The sequence below is a fragment of the Ambystoma mexicanum genome, chromosome 2p, assembly GCF_040938575.1.
Source record: "Ambystoma mexicanum isolate Mex_15411 chromosome 2p, UKY_AmexF1_1, whole genome shotgun sequence".
Lineage (NCBI taxonomy): Eukaryota > Metazoa > Chordata > Amphibia > Caudata > Ambystomatidae > Ambystoma > Ambystoma mexicanum.
This window is the reverse complement of record NC_090923.1, coordinates 140,893,197-140,913,484: the sequence shown is the minus strand read 5'-3', so window position 1 is coordinate 140,913,484 and position 20,288 is coordinate 140,893,197.

Genomic DNA, 20,288 nt, shown 5'->3' with positions numbered 1-20,288 from the left:
AGGAGGATAATATCAGAGACAGCTAAAAAATATGAAGAGGGGAAGGTAATAGAGAGTATAGTAGAAAGAGAAAGGGTGAAATGGGAAAGGAGGAGAGAGGATGAAAGGATATTGGAAGAGATGAGCAACGAAGTAATGGAGGAATTAAAAAGGAAAAGAGAGGAAAATAGTAGGGAGATGGAGGAGAGGAGTGAAGGGGAGAGAGAAGAGAGTAAGAGGGAGAGTGAAAGATGGGGAGAAGTATATAAAAATAGAGAGGTAGCAACAACGTCAGCACTAAGGGGAACAGGTGGTAACTACGGAAAGGAAGAGGGAGACCTAATAGACTTAAAAACTGTAACAATAAAAGGAAAAAAGGCAGAGTGGGGGGCGCAATTTATGAATGATTTTTGTAGTGAGGATGGAAGGAAGAGTGAAAGGGAAAGCTTAGATAAGCTATACCTCACTAGAACAAACATAGATTCGCCATGGGTGAGTAGAAGATGGGAGGAGCTGGAGAGAAGTAAGGAGGAAGTGAAAAGAATGGGAGAAACACAAACTAACGAACACACGCCACCGACGCTCACCAACCAACACACGCCACCCACATCACCATCACGCTCTCTAACGCCACACCCCACATGTTCAACAACTGCACGCTCTCTGCACAGAATAAAGCTCGCACCCTTCATGGACGAAGTTACACCTTATGCATGTCGGCTTAGGGACCTCCCTAGTCGCAGGCAAGACAGGCAAACAGACGTGCCAATATTGAACACAGGAAAGGATGAAAAAAGGGGAAAGGAAGGAGAGGGAGGTAGGAGAAGAGGTAGTAAGGAAGGATTTGAAGTAGTAAAAGGAATGGGGGAAGAGGAGGGGTGTGAAGAGTTAACATCATGGAGCATAAAGGATGACACAAGACAGAATGTAATGCCACTGCTGGAGAGAGGAGGGGTTAGACCACAATATGTACCTTGGAAACATACGGATAAGGAAAACATAAAATGTAGGCTCCCATCATTAAGTGGAGGTGCGGGTAAATGGATATATGAAATGGAAAAACACACCGCAGGACAGAAACTAGCAGTGGGAGATGTTAAGGGCCTGTTAATATCAATATTAGGGGATAGAGCGGATGACATTTGGAAAAGAGCGGGATTCCATGGGGTAACAATAACAAACACATCGCATGATGGGGCACCATTTGCAAACTGCAGACATGCGCTATGGCAGGCACTAAGAGTGCAGTACCCAGACACATCAGACATAGGAGCCATTACTTCCCGTAAGATGGGTGAGAACGAGGATCCTGTTGATTATATCCAGGATATTCAAGAGAAGTGGCGCATGGAAACTAGAGAACAATGGGACAAAACACCAGCCATATTTTATCATATACTAGTACAAGGGCTCCCAGAAGGAGTTCAGAGACAATTAAAGAAAGTAGTGGGGATGGAAGCAAAACCATGGCCGGAAATACAACTGACTATAGTACATCACTGTAGAACATGGCAAGGAAAAATGAAACAAAAGGAAGAGGACAGGAAAACAGAAGAGGCCAAATTAGTACAGAAAAAACTTACTAAATATACCATGGAAGGGGCACTAATAACTGCGCCAACACCAATGGCCCAAAGCCCAACGCAAGTAGTGGCTGCACAAAATCCAGCTCAAATAGCGCCTCCACAAGAGGTAATAGAGCAAGTGCTGCCTCTGCAATCACACGCACAGAACATGGGAGGAGGGTACCCAATGCAAGGAGCTGGGTATTATAATTATAATAGAGGGAGAGGAGGGTTTATGAGGGGAAGAGGATACGGATATAATACCCAACAACAGGCTGGGGGACTCAGAAATAATTACCAGACAGGGCAACCAGTATACCAGGACAACACAGGGAACTTCCCATGGCAAAACAGGGAACCACCCGTGTGTTGGAGCTGCGGACTATTAGGACACATGTCACGTACATGCAGGGTCAGGCCAGGAACACCAGCATGGAACGAACAAGCACAACATAGGACATCACAAGAACAGCAGGGCATACAACCACAGCAGATGTCACCACAAGGGAGTGACCAACACTATTCCCTACCACAACAACAAATAAAACAATACCTGCCACAAGTAACTGGTGCAGCGTTAATACAACCACCACCACAACCTGAACGAACGCAATTGGGTGGGGTGACGGTGTTGGGGCACAACCCTTACACAGGGAATGGCCAGTCATTGTACCCCCAATAGGACAGCCCACAGACGGCCTTGGTGTGTCCCATCCTGTCAGTAACACCTAATAGTGCGGAGGAGCCACGCATAGAGGTAACGATAGGTGACAAAAAATTATCATTCCTTGTTGACACCGGGGCGACCCGGTCTTGCATAAGGGAAGGTAAGTTTAAGATGTCAGGCGAAGCCATGAACACACAAGGGTTTTCTGGGGCTAAAGGGTTGGTTCCATTTACTGATAACGTTCCGCTATCTATTGGAGATTACGATCTGTCAGTACCACTTTTGTATTATAGTGCCTCACCAGTAAACATACTGGGGAGGGACATAATGAACAGATTAAATATGACGATCTCCTTTACAGAGGATGGCATAATTTGCTCTACTCCAGGGATTAACATGCTTGCAGCACGACAGATTTTGCAAGCATACTGTGGACAGATAGCGATCAGGGCGGAGCCGGTAGACGGCGAGCTATTCCAGTACGGAACAGACATGGCATTTGCATGGATGCCAGGGATAGGAGGGAAAATATGGAGGAGACCAGCAGCCTATCTATTCCGACCAGAAACACCAGCTAATGAACTGGAAGGGAAGGTCATTGCAGTGGACATTGAGAGCATTATTGCAACAGCTGATTATGTTGCTGTGCACGCCCAAGATAAAGAAGGGAGAGCATGGAGGGCGGTGATAGCACTAGCAGAAGGATGTAGGCTGACCCAGGTGTCAGATGAAGAGTTGTTTTCAGAAGAAAAGGAGGAAAATGAAATGGTGTTCATGATGAGTGTAGAAATGTGGCTAACAGTGGCTCACAAACAAGTGGCACAGAAAATTGCAATGGCACTTGAGGCACCCGCTGGCACACCAGTCCCATTTTTTAAAGAAGATATGTCAAAGGTGCCAAAATCATTATGGACTATTAGCCCTTATGATGTAGGATGCATTAAAAGCATAGGGGGTGTAAAGATAAAATTAAAAAAGGGTGCCATACTACCAAGAGTGAAACAATACCCATTGTCAAGAGAGGCAGATGAGGGCATATACGAAACCATAACAGCCCTTATAAACAATGGCATATTGGTCCCCTCAGAATCCCCATGCAACACAGCTGTGTACCCGGTGCGCAAGGCTAAAGGAGGGTCTTGGCGGTTCATACAGGACCTCAGACCGTTGAACAACATAGTAGAAGCAGAGTATCCAGTAACAGCAAACCCGGCCACAATTTTGTGTGGCATTCCAGCAGAAGCATCACGGTTTACAGTGATTGACCTTAAAAATGCTTTTTTCTCAATACCATTACACCCAGACTCACAAGACTTGACAAGCTTCACTTACCGAAATAGGAAGTGGAAACATACCAGATTACCACAGGGATATTGTGAATCACCTTCAATTTTCAATAGGGTAATACAGATGGATTTGGGTAACGTTGAGTTGGAAAGCACAGTGTTACAGTATGTGGATGACATAATAATTTGCAGTACAAATGAAGATAAATGTAGAGAGGACTCATTAAAAATGTTGACGATATTGGCTGAAAAGGGGTACAAGGTAGACATGGAAAAGATACAATACTGTCAGGAACAGGTACTTTACATTGGCCAACTGATATCACAATATGGAAGAAGGATTGCACCACAAAGAGCACAGGCAATATCAGGCACTCCCGTGCCACAGACTGTAAGAGAACTGCAGCAATTTCTGGGACTGTGCAACTACTGTAGAGCATGGGTATTTGATTACAGCTCTTACATAGGACCCCTGCTTGAGGGTTTGAAGGAAGCAAATAAAGGGGAGAAAAAGTTGGGATGGACTATGGAAATGAAGGAGGCATTTGATGAATTAAAAGAAGCAATATCAACTGCTCCAGTACTAGCATCCCCAGACTATGAGCGACGATTTTTTATATTTTCACATTGCGACTCAGCAGTAATGAAAGCAGTATTGGCCCAAAAGACTAGCATGGGCTATAAACCAGTAGCATTTTACAGCGGTCACTTAGATCCAATAATGTTAGGACAATTCTCTTGCGAACAAGGTCTTGCTGCAGCTGCATTTGCAGTAGAAAAAGCATCATCAATAACTATGGGGTGTCCAACTACACTATTTGTAGAACATGCACTATTTGCGATATTGAATAAACCTAAGTCCACACTGACGACACAGAGGGCAACAGGTTATGAGATTATTTTGTCCAAAGCTGAACTGGCAATTGTTAGATGTAGCACGGTTAACCCTGCAAGGTTCCTAGCAGAAGTAATTGAAGAGGGAGATTACGCCCACGACTGCACCCAAGTAACTGAGATGTACTCATGTACTAGGAAAGTTGAAGAAAACGCACTAGAGGGAGGTGAGCTTTTGTTTATTGATGGGTCATCAACTATTGATCAAGGAGACGGGATAAGGAGGACTGGGGCAGCAGTAGTACAAATGATGGAAGCGCCAGTGTGTGTGGCTATTAAGTGTGTACAATTACCACAGCATTACTCTGCTCAAGCGGCGGAACTGGTTGCACTCATATTGGCACTAAAGGAAAGTTTTGATAAAAAAGTTACTATATATTCCGACAGTGCATATGTTACATCCACTGTCCACTCAGGGCTATCAAAGTGGAGAAGAAGAGGGTTTAGGAGAGCTGACGGCACTCCAGTACAACATGCCCTCTTGTTGGCTGAACTAATTGAAGTAATAAACGATCCCCAAGAACTAGCCCTAGTAAAATGCACAGCACACACCAATGGAGAAGACTATATATCAAAAGGAAATGCAGCAGCAGACGCACATGCAAAATATGCTGCATATTTTGGTGAGATATGGAACCCCACAGACTCACAGAGAGGGAGAGGGAGGGGAATAGCGAGGGAGATGTTAATAAAAGAAGGGTACACCCATCTCCCAGCCACCCAGATTATGGAGTTACAAGCGGCTGCACCAATGGCCGAAAAAGAAGTATGGGTGAAAAGAGGATGCACAATGTCACCAACCGACGCACTATGGCGCCAGGGTGGCACTGGGAAAGTTGTAATACCATTGGCATTGTTAAATACCGCCTTGAACCAATTACATCACCCTGCCCATACAGGCAAAGAAATAATAGCAGCACGAATTAGAGAAGATTGGTTCTGTCCCGAGTTAACATCCCATGTGTCAAATTTTATCAGCAATTGCCTTACATGTCAACAGTTCACGGCCGGTCATACTTTAAAGGTGATAAGAGGTACCATACCCCGACCAGAAGGACCTTTTCGGCACCTCCACATTGACTATGTTGATATGATCAACATTTGTCAAGGCAATAGATACATGATAGTAGTAGTATGCCCATTTTCTAGGTGGATCGAAGCAGGGCCCTGTTCACACCCTGATGCGTTTAGAGCAGCCAAATTTATAGTAAGGGAGGTATTCCCCAGGTGGGGAGTGTGCGAGGTGTTAAGATCAGACAACGGACCCCATTTCGCAAATGAAATGTTCCAGCATATCACATCCCTACTGAACATTAAACACAAATTTGCATGTGCGTACCACCCACAGGCCAATGGTGTATGTGAACGCCTGAATGGCCTATTGAAGGAGGCAATTGCTAAAATACAGCAAACAACAAAGAAAAGTTGGTTGTATTGCCTTCCGTTAGCACTGTTCGAACTTAGAAACAGGCCAGGGTCCGACCACCACCTCACCCCACACGAGGTGGTTACTGGACGCCAAATGCGCCTTCCCCTAACACCAACGTCAAGGGCATTCACCGACCAAGAAAGTTCTGCGAATGTGTTAGGTGATGAAATGTATCAATATGTGTCTTCTTTGATTACTAGCGTTGTGTTTGTGTCTCAACAGCTCGAGCGCACACGGGGCGGGTCCACCAGCAACCAAGAAATAGACGAAAATACAGAATTGGGAAAGGAGAACTTGTGCCAACTTGCCAAAGGTGACCACGTACTACTTCGAAATTTTAATAGAAGGTGGAACCAGCAGAGGTTCACTGGCCCCCATTTAGTAGAGGACGTATCAACAAGAGCAGTAAAACTAAAGGATAAGCGTGCGTGGAACCACCTGCATGATGTAAAAATCTACAAACTGCAGACCCGCCCCAGCGCCAACGACAGGTCCATTGGAAAAACGCCAACAACATCCCCGGCAGCGGAAGAAAACACAACCACAGACAACGACCCAATTGTTCCCTCGGAGAGAATAACGGACGAAGAAGGGGGTGATCCCCACACTGCCCACCCCATGGTCACACGTTCAAAGAGTAAAACTGCTCCCGCCATCTGAGCAAACCCCCCCCCATTGACTACTAAATACAATTGTAATAAAAACTAAGGACTTCGCTTGCACCAATACACATGTAAACACGTGAATGTTCTCTTTTTCTCTCGCACATACAGGAGCTGCGTAATATTGTATTGTTAAGAAAAGTTATCTAACAAATTCAGTGTGCAGGCGTAGATGGTGCTGCCAGACGATAGTTACCCAGAAGAATTGTCACACCAATTTGTATACGAAATAAAAAGGCCAACATACTTAAAAAAGAAAAGGGTACGTGTATACTACACGGCCTTCCTCCTGGCCATAGAAAATTACATGCCCCACCTCCGCCCATACTTGCCGGTCTTGAGAGACCGATCACTTAGAGTAGCATGGGAGCAACTCTTCACCTGGGCACTGAATGACTATTTGATAGGGAGAGCTTAATGAAACAAAACTAACATTTAATAACAAGCACTTTTTGAGAATTTTTAGGCGGGCAACTTTAACGTCGCAAGAATACGCTGCCAGGACTGCAGCAAGGTAAGAGCAAAAATGTCGGTGAGGTTAGCATATGTAATAAAAATAATAGGGATTTTTATGATCACCGGAGTTTTGGCTGCCTCTGTATGGCAGTACAGCTATGCTATGAGTTTTTTTGCTGCACCCAAACCTAATGTACCCCACCTCCCTGCTGCAACAGGTGTTACGTCAGGTGGTAACAGTAACAATGAACAAAAGCGAAATAAAGTTAAACGCAGCACATACTCAGACAATAAAGGTATTGATAATTATGTACAAGATTCAGCACACGTCACAAACAACATATGGTACCAGCACATGACCCGCATTGGTAAGCAGACAACTGAGGATAGCTGTTACGTTTGCTCATTAATACCATACGCCATGAGCGCTTCACGAACATTTGTTGCCACAGAAATAGATGAAAAAACAGCACAGTGCATAATATATTTGGCCCTGTTCCAAACGAAAGGAAGATTCCAAGGAACAGTAGTGCACATGACATGGAAAACACGAGACTCATACCCATATGAAAACAACTTCCTCAAGACCTATCTGAGTTATCACAAGACCAGTTTACATGCTGAAGCATTCAGATACATAACAAGTGGCCCTGAAAAAGGAGAAACAAAGAAGGTAACACTGCAGTATCTACCATGTGATTGGTACGCCACGGAAGTTCCGGGTAAACAAGGATGCTGGGAGAGGCCATTACTGACGATAACAGGAAAGGTGTTCCTGGGTACCAGCTGGGAGATAGGAGTGGTTGGCAGCAACATGGTAACAAAAGAAACTATCTCAACCATCGAGACACACAATCATCGATGTTGGACGACATGGATCAAGTACGTACCAATGCTCACGTGGGTAGAAGAAGATGAAGACCCGATAACTATATTACCATTGACTGCGCCCAAAGTATGTTACCAGCATAAAGGAGAGGTGGACGTGGGATATAACACCAATTGTGCAAGTGTGATGGAGTTACCTGAGGGGGGAGCGGGAACAGCAGTAATAATGGACCATTATTGGGCCTGCGGAGAAAAGGCATATCATACACTGCCTCCCCTGTGGAGTGGTGTGTGCACAATGGTACACGTCAATGTACCATCACTAGTGGTACCTAAGAAGCATGTCGATGTGGCGAAATTTCCGAAAATGGATGAAGGAGACAGGAGAAGAAAGAGATCTGCACCACTCCAGAAGGAGCAAGAAAACAGGACCAACAGCAATGATACTGTCCTAAACAGGAGAAAAAGACAAGGAGAGCCATTAACAGGAAATTATCTGTGGGGAAGGTCGGAAACGGAACTAACCTCAATACCGCCAGAACACAGACTATTCAGCAGAGCAGCAATGTTCTTCTCCTCAATAATACATCCGGGACTGCAGGCATACGCAAACGCAAAATGGCTGCAAATAACCAGATGGGAACTAATGATGACCATAAATTCGACAGTAAATGGGTTTAACGCAATTAAAGAGGAGCTGCGAGCTGTAAGGATGGTAGCACTACAGAACAGATATGTATTGGACCTTCTCACAGCAATGGAAGGAGGAGTTTGTGCAAAGATAGGACAATCATGCTGCACGTTCATACCTGCCAACGATGCCGACAATGGTACACTAACAGAAGCAGTTTCACAATTGGCCCAGATGCACTCCAAAATGATGGACGAAAGTAACGGCGTAAACAAGGATAAAAGCTGGTTTTCACTATTATGGTCATGGATGCCATCTTGGCTGTCAGATGGACTGAAAATAATAGTGGGATGTGCTATTTTGGCTGGAGCTGCACTGATAATAATTAGATTTTGGAAAGCCCGGAAGGCGCGCTCAACTGATGAGTTGCTGGAAATGGTGGGAATGCACCCCTTGATGCCAGCGGATGACGGCCAGCACACAGGTGTGATAATACACGAAAGGGAGAAGTTGCGCACCCAAATCATCGCCAATCATCTAGACCCACCATCAGTGAAGATCGAGAACCCAAGGAACCCTAGGAGCTACATAGGAAGATGGGTGTACTGTACTCCTGGAGGAACATGCGAATACATGTATTGGTCATTTGAAGATCACGTAAACCATTATGGACATCTCGGAGGGATAACCAAGATATGGAGAGTAAGAGGAGATAACGAGAAGGATATGTTTGTGGTCGACAAGTCGACCAGAGGGGGGACTGAAGTGGGAGAATGGAAAACCAGACTCCCGTCCTTCACCTCTCGCGCTTGGCCTAGAGGGTCGCGGCCCAGACACCCGCCACGAGAAGAGTTTGCCCATTTACCAGATGACCAAATACCCTGGTACAGAAACATACGGATGTGTCCATCTGCCTGCCCAACAGCCCGCACTGGCCATGCCGACACCTGCGGCACGGACCAACTAGACTGAAATCTACACATCGTTAGAGATGCCATGACGACCTAGATAACGGGAAGCACCGCTGAACTATTATACACGCTGAACATTTCCACACCAATCTACACGAAGAACATACTCAGTGCTCTGACGTAGGCGACAGGCTTATTCACGGACGTGCATCTTTATTATTTTTACATAGGCTTTCAGAATGCAGAAACGCAAGACGCACCATGAGCTCATTTATAACGCTTGCTCACGCTTCTCTTGAAACCCGTTACCATCATGAGAGATATAATGGAAACACGATACTGGCCATGAAACTGTATGCCACTATAACCTAAAGCATCCATGCACTAAATGGATTACTCGTACACCAGGCCCAAGTAGGCCCCAAGCAAGAGTTCCCGTGGACATTAACAAAGCAAAAGTCAGGTTGCTGAGCCTGCAGAAAGAACCCAGTGGAGCAACCAGCCAAGGTCGTAATGTTGCAAACCCACAGTCAAGAAACAAATCTTCAAAGGCACGATGTTGCAACCTCGCACTCCACGTACCAATGTTAAAATCATATCTGCAAATTAAACCAGACATACAGTGGAAAAACAATATTAATTGTGCAGAATTATGCCTCAAACACGGTCCCTCCCCACGTGACCAAGCCGAACCTGACGAGATGCCAAAACCCAGGAGAGAAAAGGCGTCTGGGTACCTCGCTACGAGACGCAGGCCGACACACTTGAAAGGCTCAATGGACACCTGCTACAGTGGGAACGGTCAGTCTCCCACCTATGAATAAATCCTCACATTGCCTGCACGTACCCATACTGAAACACTGTTGCAACCACAGGTGCACCGTGTGCTGGGAACAACGGTGGTCCCAGGCTGGGGAGTTCACGGATGCACCAATCAGAACATGAGGTTCTTATCTCAGACGTCAGTAACGTTAGCCAATCCTCAGGGGTCTTCATGTAACAATTCTTATGTATCTAATTGTAGGGACAACCCAGATATACCACCTGACTACATCTTAACCACTAATATCATTCTCTATATGCGTACTATACTAACCCCACCACTCGAGCAACCAATCAAGAGTGGCGATAGGTTCTTTTGGTAACTTTTTGGAATGACGCAAGTAGCGCGTCATAATGTAGTAAAAAGGGCCTGCGAGCCCCACTATTGTGTGTGTGTCAGGACGAACGCGTGCGCTCCTTGACCCATCCCTGCCGTTTGCATAATAAACGACAGAAGTTGCCTTGCTCCTTGTGTGTGCCTCATACTCTGTCTCGATCCGAGATATACACGGGAGGAGTTGGGGCCTCCCTGCCCGGAGGTCTGCGGACGGCCCGGCCGACCCCGGCAGAATTCCCCCCCGACAGTAACCTTGGATGAGGCATCTCAAAAGGCATGTGATGCCACTTTCCCTCCACCTTTTCTCCTGTTGAAATTATGCCACTTCGAACTTGCTGAACTGTATTGTCACTAGATGTTTTCAGTATAGGATGGAGAAACTCTTCAGTGACTTGCACGAACGTTATAAGACATTATTGAGATAATTTAGTTCTGTATGGCAATGAATGTTCTATAGAATGTATTACCGTTTAGAGTTCTGTGTCAACGAGTGAGGCAGAATCTACTTCATTAGAACAGACACTACTCCAGAATCTCCCCAGACCTCTGGGGATAGCCCTAAGTAGCATCCCTCATACTGAACACTCATCTCCTACTCAACGAGGGGGGAAGATCATGTACGACAAATGAAAAGAATGAAACGAAGTCAATGTTTACACTGAAATAAAAATTCCTAAGCACTGTATTATTATGAAATTGTAAAAGAAAACAACATATTGATTTCGTGGTTTCAGGAGTTATGTTTGGGGAGTTTTGGCTCCCCTCTTCTACTCTTCTTCGGAGCGACAAGATGCTGACCCTGCCTAAGGGTGGGCTGCAGGCGTCGCCTTCCTGCAGCCCTCATTATCTCCAGGCTGAGTTTCCTCTTCTGAATGATTTGCTTCTGGAGTTTTTTGATTTGCAGCCAACCTGCAGGAGACACCACATCAGCACCTTTGGCGGCTGTGAAGCGCGCGCTGCTAACTGGAGGAAACTGTCAATCAGCTCTTGCATGAAGCGGGTGCTGCCCTTTGTGCTGTCCTGTGTCTATTTCTAATGCTTTCCTTAGTCTTCTTTTTGTAGTCCCTCACCCTTTCATTCTTCCTAAGATTTTTCATCTTCTCCCAATTCATGCCCGAGAGGTGACGAAAGCTATTCATTGCTCTCATAAGATAAAATGCTTCCTTCTTGAACTCTGCACAATAGATTCAGTCACCAATTATATTGCAAGCTCTCAAAACTGCCATTGTCTAAAAAAAACACACACAGAGGAGATGTTGAATTATGAATTTCAGCGGGATTCTTTCTTGAGACAGGCTCGGTGTCAATGATGTGTGCAGGCATCCTCCAGTACTGGTATTTTATGTTGTTCGCTTGTTATGCCAGCGAGCCCAATTGCAGTGAAATTGTAGAAAGAGGGAATTAAGATTTGAGGAACACTTAATGCCACGGGCCAAATCACTGGCAACAACTTACGATCCACCAAAGTTGTATTGTTCCATTTTTCATGCAGGCTTTGCAATTATAAAGATCATATTAAAAAAAATATATATATGCTGGTATGACGAAAGGAGAGACGTGTGAGATCCATTATGAAACGATTATTGATCAAATAGGTTTCTGTTCTGAAACTGAACCTTATCTGCACCGGTTTGGGTCTATTTGACTTAAAACATTTTACCCAATCACATTTGATCGAATTTATTTGCCCTTTCTCCGGTCTAAAATGTGGGGAGATAACCACACAAACCCCGAACTTCCCCTCAGCCTAATCTATACCCTTACCCACCCCCATAAATATATTTAATTACATTTGACCGAAAGAAAAGGTGAAAAAAAAATCGATCAAATGTTTTTAGGTCAATTATGCTAATGCCACCTGCAGCAGGACATTGCCAGAAAAGCTGCATTTGATCTCCCAGCATCTATGAGCAGACGTCAGCTTCAAAAGTAGGTCATGCTGTAGGTTATTTCTATTTGAATGATGTTGAAAAATCAGCAAATAATCTAATCTGCAGCACAATGATCTGACGGGTATTTTCTGATGGATTTTTCATGACTAGGATACGTTCATTCATATTTATTGACTGCTCATTATTCGTGTATAAAAAGGCAATTTTTTCATCATCCTATTTTTGGGTACTCATATGTTTTAAAGAATCAATCTTTTATTTTAAAAATATTTTATTTTTAAATCAATGAATTCTATTTTAATAAATCACTTTTTATTTGTGATTATTCAATGTTTTTGGAGGAGCATTTTTTAAAGAATCACTATTTTAAAAGATCATTTTGTTTTTCGTAACAAACAAATTTGTTTAATCCTATTTTAAATGGTGAATATTATATGGAAAAGTGGAGTTATTTGAAGTTGACACCCAAAGCAATTTGTGTGCTGCAATTCATTCAAATTGCTTATAAGTGATATTCATCCGCCCTGAGTAAGCATACAAGCCCACACAATTCAGCTGGCTACAATAGTGCAAGGGTGTGCAACCTTTGGCTCTCCAGATGTTTTGGACTACAAATCCCATTGTCCATAACCAGCATAGACAATAGCCAGATATCATGGGAATTGTAGTCCGAACGCTCTGGAGTGCCAAAGGTTGCAGACCCATGCAATAGTGCCTCTCCTGGGTCTGTTCTTGGAGGACTGATCTTCTCTTCAGGGTGGAAGGTCCTGGCCTCATTACGAGGTTGATGGTAACCCACCGGTGCGATCGGCAGGATGCCACCAACCTTGTAAAAATGAATCCGGTGCCTGACTTCCCAGTGCTTCCGGGACATTACGAGTCCCAACGGCGCGGGACGTCAGGCACTGGATTTTGTAACTCCCCATTATTGTAGTGGGGAGACGGAAGCACCGGCACTGTTGCTAACGGTACCGGTACTTCCGTGAAGAATCTGCCTACCCGAGCTGCTGCGCCCAGCAGGGTCAGACCTGTCGGGCGCAGTGGCACGGGCAAGCAGACTCATAGTGTGGCGGTCCGGAAACAAGGCTGCCGGTAAGCTTACCGGCACCCTTGTTTCCGGACCGCCACACTTGTAATGAGGCCCCAGGCTGGTCTCTTAATTAGGCAGTAACAGAACAACTGACACAACACCTTAATTTCTGATGAAGAACTGTTTAAATACAAGAGAACACGGGAAGGGAAGAAACAGCTTTGCGTTTAATGGTGTGTAAAAAAGAGAAATGCAAATTTACAAACACAAATAATAATGCTTGTTTTATTTCTTTTTAAGCCATTGGTTTGAATGTCATTTTAGTGTGTCCAAGGAAGCTTATGGGTTGGTATACAGTTACTGAACACACATGTACAATCAAAAGATTGAGGGGAAATGATTTACTGTCCCTGGGATTCATCCCCTCTTAAAAGGGCTTGCGCAAGCTTCCAAACTGAGGAATCACGTTGCCTTTATGCTGTGCCCTACAAGCCGGACAAAGAACACTATTAGATCACAATACATACACTTATTACCAAGATTACACTCAACCACTAGAGAGATTGCATATTACAAAACATGATTTTATTAAGATAATGGGTTAAAAATTCAACAAACAATCCATGTAAACAATCCATAGTAATAGAAAACGCATTACCTAGACAAACGGTTATCTAACATTCATACTTCACAACAAGAAACTCAGAAAGTGCAAAAGTGTTCATTTACAACCTACACACCTCACATACAGATGTTAGTCCACACTCTCTTCACCAAACATTATTGTTCAGACACTTGTCGAATACACAAAACAGAGAGCTCTCAAATTCTGCATTGCTCCCTCCAGACCGTTCATGTCCTTATTAAACGAATCCTATCAATAACAGGTTCTCTTTAATTTAATTAATCATTAAAAAACGTTGCCTACAAATAAAGCAATCTCAATGCCCGACATGTTTCGTTCTTTTAACAATATTAGACAAATGACAGAACTTCTTCAGGGGAAATTCGAAAAACAGGTTTTCATGGTCTTCTCAAACTTTGTGTGATAGTGTTCCTCTGTGACCCGTGGTAGCCTTAATAAATCAAGCTGTCCCCGGTGTCGTAGGTCTGTTCCCAAAGTAAAACGACCCACCGTTGTAGTCAATACCACGCACAAAGATGCCACCGTCTTGCAGCAGCTATGCATGGAAACGGGTTCGGTCGTGGCAGCTGCTGTCTGATTTCACTTAATATTATCAGCGGGACCGCCATTCTACTGGTCCATCCAGTTGCCGCTAGGACGTACTGCCGCTCATTTAGCTCATTTTAAACGGTTTCCATATGCTAAGCGTCCTGCGTTCCTTCCACCGTCCTCGCGTACGTGTTGCCTCGATCACTTGATGCTGGCAAAACAGTTTGAAGACATAAGTACTTGCACCCCGGGAAGAGCAGGTGATTACAAGCGAACACTGGAAATGAAGAGATCGCTTTGCATTTTTTGCTGTGTAAAAGAGAATCGGGACATAGGAATTTGGTTAAAAAAAGGAACTTTGTTGTTCGATTTTTTGTTTTTATCTATTAATTTCAATAAGATTTGACTTTATTTGATGGGAGGCTTTAGGTTTAAGAGTACACAGTGCAGGTGGTATATGGGGAATCACCAAAGCCTGTTCAGTCTCCTCTTCCCAATCTCAGGTCTGCCTATGCAACCAACCAATCAGGATAAGCAGAGGGTGAAGTGAGCGGGAACTGTCGGGAGCGGCGTTACACTACTTTTATTTTTTACTGTTAACAGTTCCACTCCATTTTTTCCCACTTTCCCACTTTAACACGCGATAGCAATTACAGCTAAAATTAGATCTGTTTCAACTCAATTGGCTGAGATTAGGAGCATGGCTGCAACCCTTGAAAATTGAGTTGCACACTGCTCCCTTCCTGCATACTCTCTCCCGTGCCGGTGGTCACATCTCCACTGCTTTATTTGGTACACTTCCACCACTGAGGACAATGACTCCTTTGGATGAATGTGGAAGGCAGGGACAGAGCCCCATCATGGAAACTCGGCTAATGGAGGGAACAAACACGTAATTATAATTGTTATTTTACAATGCGCTTAATACCAACCAGTGACTTCTCAGCGCGGTCGAACCACTGTTGCTCTGTGTTGTCTTGCTTCCAAGACAAACACGTTGCACTTGAGCTATCCTTCCTTCTGCTGCCAATCAGTCTGTTGTGAGAGAGTGAATCCGAACCTGCCTGCAGAGTGGGCTTTCCCTGCGATGTGTACTCCAGGCCTCCGGACAGCCCACAGATTGTGCGCTTAAGTGCACAAACATCATTGGGTGTTTAAGGTATGCAGTGAGTGATGGCGCATGGAGCTTGAGAGCAATGTACCAATATGCCATGTTGAACCAGCATGATTAAAACGTGGTGGATCATGCTTTTAGGCTCTCAGCCTGTGGGGACTGGAGTATCAACATGCAGCCGCTGAATATTATCCATGAGAAGTAGAAGAGAAACATGAATGCAGGTGATTTGGAGTCACACAACTCTAAGCAATAGCCTTAACCCTCTTTGAGTGGGCACATTGCAGCCAGTCCGTGCCATTATCGGAGCAATTACGCCTTATGCTGCAGTATGGAAGATGACAGAAGGGGGGCAGTGGTGTGAGAGTTAGGACGGTGTGCCAAGGGGACTGTGAAGCTAAAGAGAACAGGAGTTGGCTAACTGAAGAACAAATGACTTACCTCTCTGTAAGGTTCTTTCTGTTGGATGTCTCCCCCACAGATTCCTCATCAATGAAATCCTACGTGCAGTGCAGCTGATCTCTGGTAACCTTTCCATCACGAGGGTGACCTCAGTTTCACTCTTGTGTTTTCTAGCATAAGGAGTCCCGGTGTGGAACTCCCTTCAGTCTCAAATTCATCTTTTACCTACCCATCTGCCAGAACAAAACACCTTTTACCGGACAATGGGTGGATGAATTTCAACTTCCCTGTCGGTTCCATGTGATTATATCCCCGCAAAATGTCGCCATACAAGAATGGCGCTGTTTTCTGTGTGGCAATATTACCCTATGGAACCTGTGGGGAACACCCACACAACCCCTATATTTTGTAAAAGGGAACAGGGGACACCCCTGCACCCCTTCCTTCTATTTACCCCATATATGATACCCAGAAATATTGTATTGTATTTATTGTTTTATATAGTGCCTTAATCCAAGGCCCTTAATGTCGCCTATGCCGTTTCCCGGCGACCATATGTATGGCGACATTATTTATGGGGATAATATTAACTGTTACCACCATGTCACCGTGCCATTGCTGCTATTGGTCTGTTGGTTTTTACCACGTGTGCATGTATTCTGTTATGTTGTTTTGTTCATGCGCTTTGAATCTATAGTAGTCATATGCCCTTATGCAATTGAAACTAAATTGCAGTGAAGAGGGGCTGGTTTGGGTATAAATATTGGTGACTCGAGTGATCAAAACTGGCTCAAAGTCCTTATTCTTGTTCTACTAAGCAACAACAGTGCCAGCGGTAATGCTTCAGGACTTAAATGTGCAGAGGGTACATCAAGAAGAACTCTGTAGGTCTGGAGGGTCTTTCCTGGGATTCCTTCACCGTAGGAGCAAGTGTGCAGTGGGATGGCATGCTCAACCTGCACTTCTGCAAGCCTTGGACAGGGTTAATAACATATCAAGCCTGCCCTGGTCTATAGTCAGTAAAATGATTGCCGTGTTTAATAGAATGTAGGGAGGTGAGTGTTAACCTCAGACCCTCCTTTTACAGAGCAGTCTTTCTTGATTAATCAGGTACAGTGAACAGCTCCTGCTAAATGTCTCCAATCACACCAGTGAGAAGACCCTCTGGGGTTAAAGACCTCTATCACTTCTGGCCGCTGATGTGTGACAGTGGTGTCATTCAAGCTTCTGTCTACCAGAGAATGTACAATCCTATAAGGGCTATGCTAGAGTCATTTGAATATTTTGCACAAAACATGTGTTATCCTGGTCTATGTTTACATAATGTGACGTAAAGAAGTATGTATTGGGGTTCTACATTAGCACCAACACTTTAGGGGCTTGTGCCTAATTGGGTAGCACTATTTGCACATTGTCCCAAATGTATGCCTTGTTGCTTGAATCCAACAATCTTCTAATGTCCTTTCAAATGATGTATTTGTAATGTTCCATCACTTATTAAAGTGTTGTGATCTAAAAAGAAATGTTTGAATGTCTGTATTGTGAGATAAGAAGGAACATTTATTGTAGACATCTTTTTTTTTGCCTCAGTTCCTGTCTTTTGGGGTTAGCAAGAGTACTTGCAGTCTTGCCATACATGTTATGTTCTGTTATTTGGCATTTATGTAGCGCCCTATATATCATTGGTATGATCTCAAATCACTTGTGGGTTGAACGCACTTGGGGACCATAGTCCGGGTCAGTCGAGAGAGTAGGGTAGGATACAGTGCTTGGGTGCACTCAATATTTGTGAGAGCATATATGTATAAACTATAGATGCATAAAGAGCATGCTTTCACTTTAATAATCTCTGGTGTGCTACCGCCACCAGGCAGACACCACGAGACGTGTAACAATCACTACATTATCCTCATGAATAATCAGTCAGTGTCCGAGCTTTAAAGGTGACAGGGATGACACAGGGGCTGTTCATACACCCTCCAGCAGAACTAACCTCACTGCTGAACTATCTGCTGAACTCTCCCTCAGTGGGCAGGCACCACACTGTCCCAAGCTACTTTAATTTAGAATCTTCAAAATTATGTCTTTACAGTGTCTTTAAGGTTATGTGATAAAGGTTATACCTACAACTTAATTAGCACTGCTGGACACTAATGGACCAACACCGTCCCCGTCCTCCAAAGCCAAGCAACTTCACTTCCACTTCCTCAGTGTTAAAAATGATGGTGTTTGCTTAGAAGCAGCCACAAGAGGTCACAGCTTACATACCTATACCACAACTAACACTGCTGACATTTAGGATGCAAAAGCCCCACTCATAAGAACCATGGCAGTGGATGGGTGCTTTTGGGCACTACCCTTCCCCACTTCAGGAAATCGCATGGAACCAATTGCTGGCATTGTGTGGTACAGTTACTGCCGGTAGGAGTAACCAGGGTTCAACCAACCCCGTATGTGCCCATGTCTGTGAATCCTGTGCTTCTCTCATCTGTTACCATGGGATTTCATTATGTTACTATTGATTGTTACAATTGTTTTTTCAGTGCAATTCCTGTGATTTCATTTGACTTGGGGGGATAGCTCAGGGGCAACATGCTCGTCTTGGAAGCAAGACCATCTGGTCCGCTCTTAGAAACCTCTGGATATTAAGCACGTTATAAATAACCTATCATTTAAGTAAAACCATGTGTGATGCCCCTTCTCATGAGGCCACTAGTTTCCACGTTATCTGAGAGCGTGGGCAGGGGGCCGTTCCTTCTCGGGTCTTGCACCCTCTTTGTGGAATTCTCGCTTCACTGTGTGAGATCACTGACCATGCCCGGTTTTGTAGGGTTTTGAAACCTCATCTGTTCTAGCTCACTATTTGTGTTGGCTCATCAGTTCCTGTTCTATCGCATAGATGCCTTTGAGCCTTAGCTCATGCTTCACAAGTATCATATTATACCACCATACAATACCATAACGTACTTCCAGTGTTGTTAACAAGGAGTAAGGAGGCTGTATAATATTGGTGACATGACGGTGGACGGACTATCCAAAACCTCAAACATGCTAGTAGTCAATTGGAGTTGCTATCTTTGACCCTATCATCATGGCACCTGAGGGTCAGACATCCTATGTGCACCAAAGCACCACTTGGCCTTGTCAAACAGGACAGCACTCGCCGCAACCCCCTATATGGCGGTGAAGATGTTATCTGCGAACTGTGGGATCAGCTGTAGAATAATTCTGTGGTCATTAGCGCGCTGCTCTTCTTGCCGATCAGCCGGATGATGTATCTTGTGCTGCATCTCATTGCAGCGCACTGAGAATGAACACCGCGCAAGGTCACCTGGTGACACAAAGTACATCTAATTAAACAGCCAATATTTATAGGGCACACAATTCAAATAGATTCTTCAAAGGGATTTTGTTTCCTTGGTTTTATGGTCTGCATTAGTTCAGCTAATGAACACAGACCTGCGGGTGCGGTGAGTAATTCTGCCACGCTGCCTGCTTTACCCTATATGCGTCAATTCGCCTTCGCTTACTGTCGCCTATCGAAGTCTCCGAGTGACAATTCATTCTTGTCATTATACGAAGAACGTCTTCATGTATGAATGATTAAAGAGATAGAGTTCCAGGATCATCACTGGAAAGGGCTAATATCTCATAGGCCGGAGATCCATCCTGCCAGAGGATGTCCCAACTGCCACATTTTGGGGAAATGGATCACACCAGCCTCACCCCTTCGTCAATTCAAGACCCATCTCTTTAAGGGGCACCTCTTTCACCCAACCTCCAGAAAAACAACCTGCTAGAGTCATGATTACTGACCAGACTTGAACGAGAACTCAGTGTCTCCCCGAGGAGTCTCTCTACCTCTACCTTTCCTCATAGTGCACTTTTGAGATTCTACGTGATGAAATTTGAAGGTTCTTTTTTTGGTCTAATTATTTTGAGCCACATTTTGTCCGCCATTTTTTTCCTCTTATAAGAGGTTGCACCATGGCCTCCTTCCACACCTCACATCCACCCCCACACAGCCCTACCTCTTCATATGTATATTTATGTATGTTTGGTAGACTCAACCAAACTGGATCATCGGGTCAAACACATATGAAAATGTTTAAAAGAAACATATGTGATCACTGCTCACTGTCATTTACTCAACTCCTTCCCTGCATCACCAGCAACTCCGTACACGTTCATTACTCCATTTAAATGATG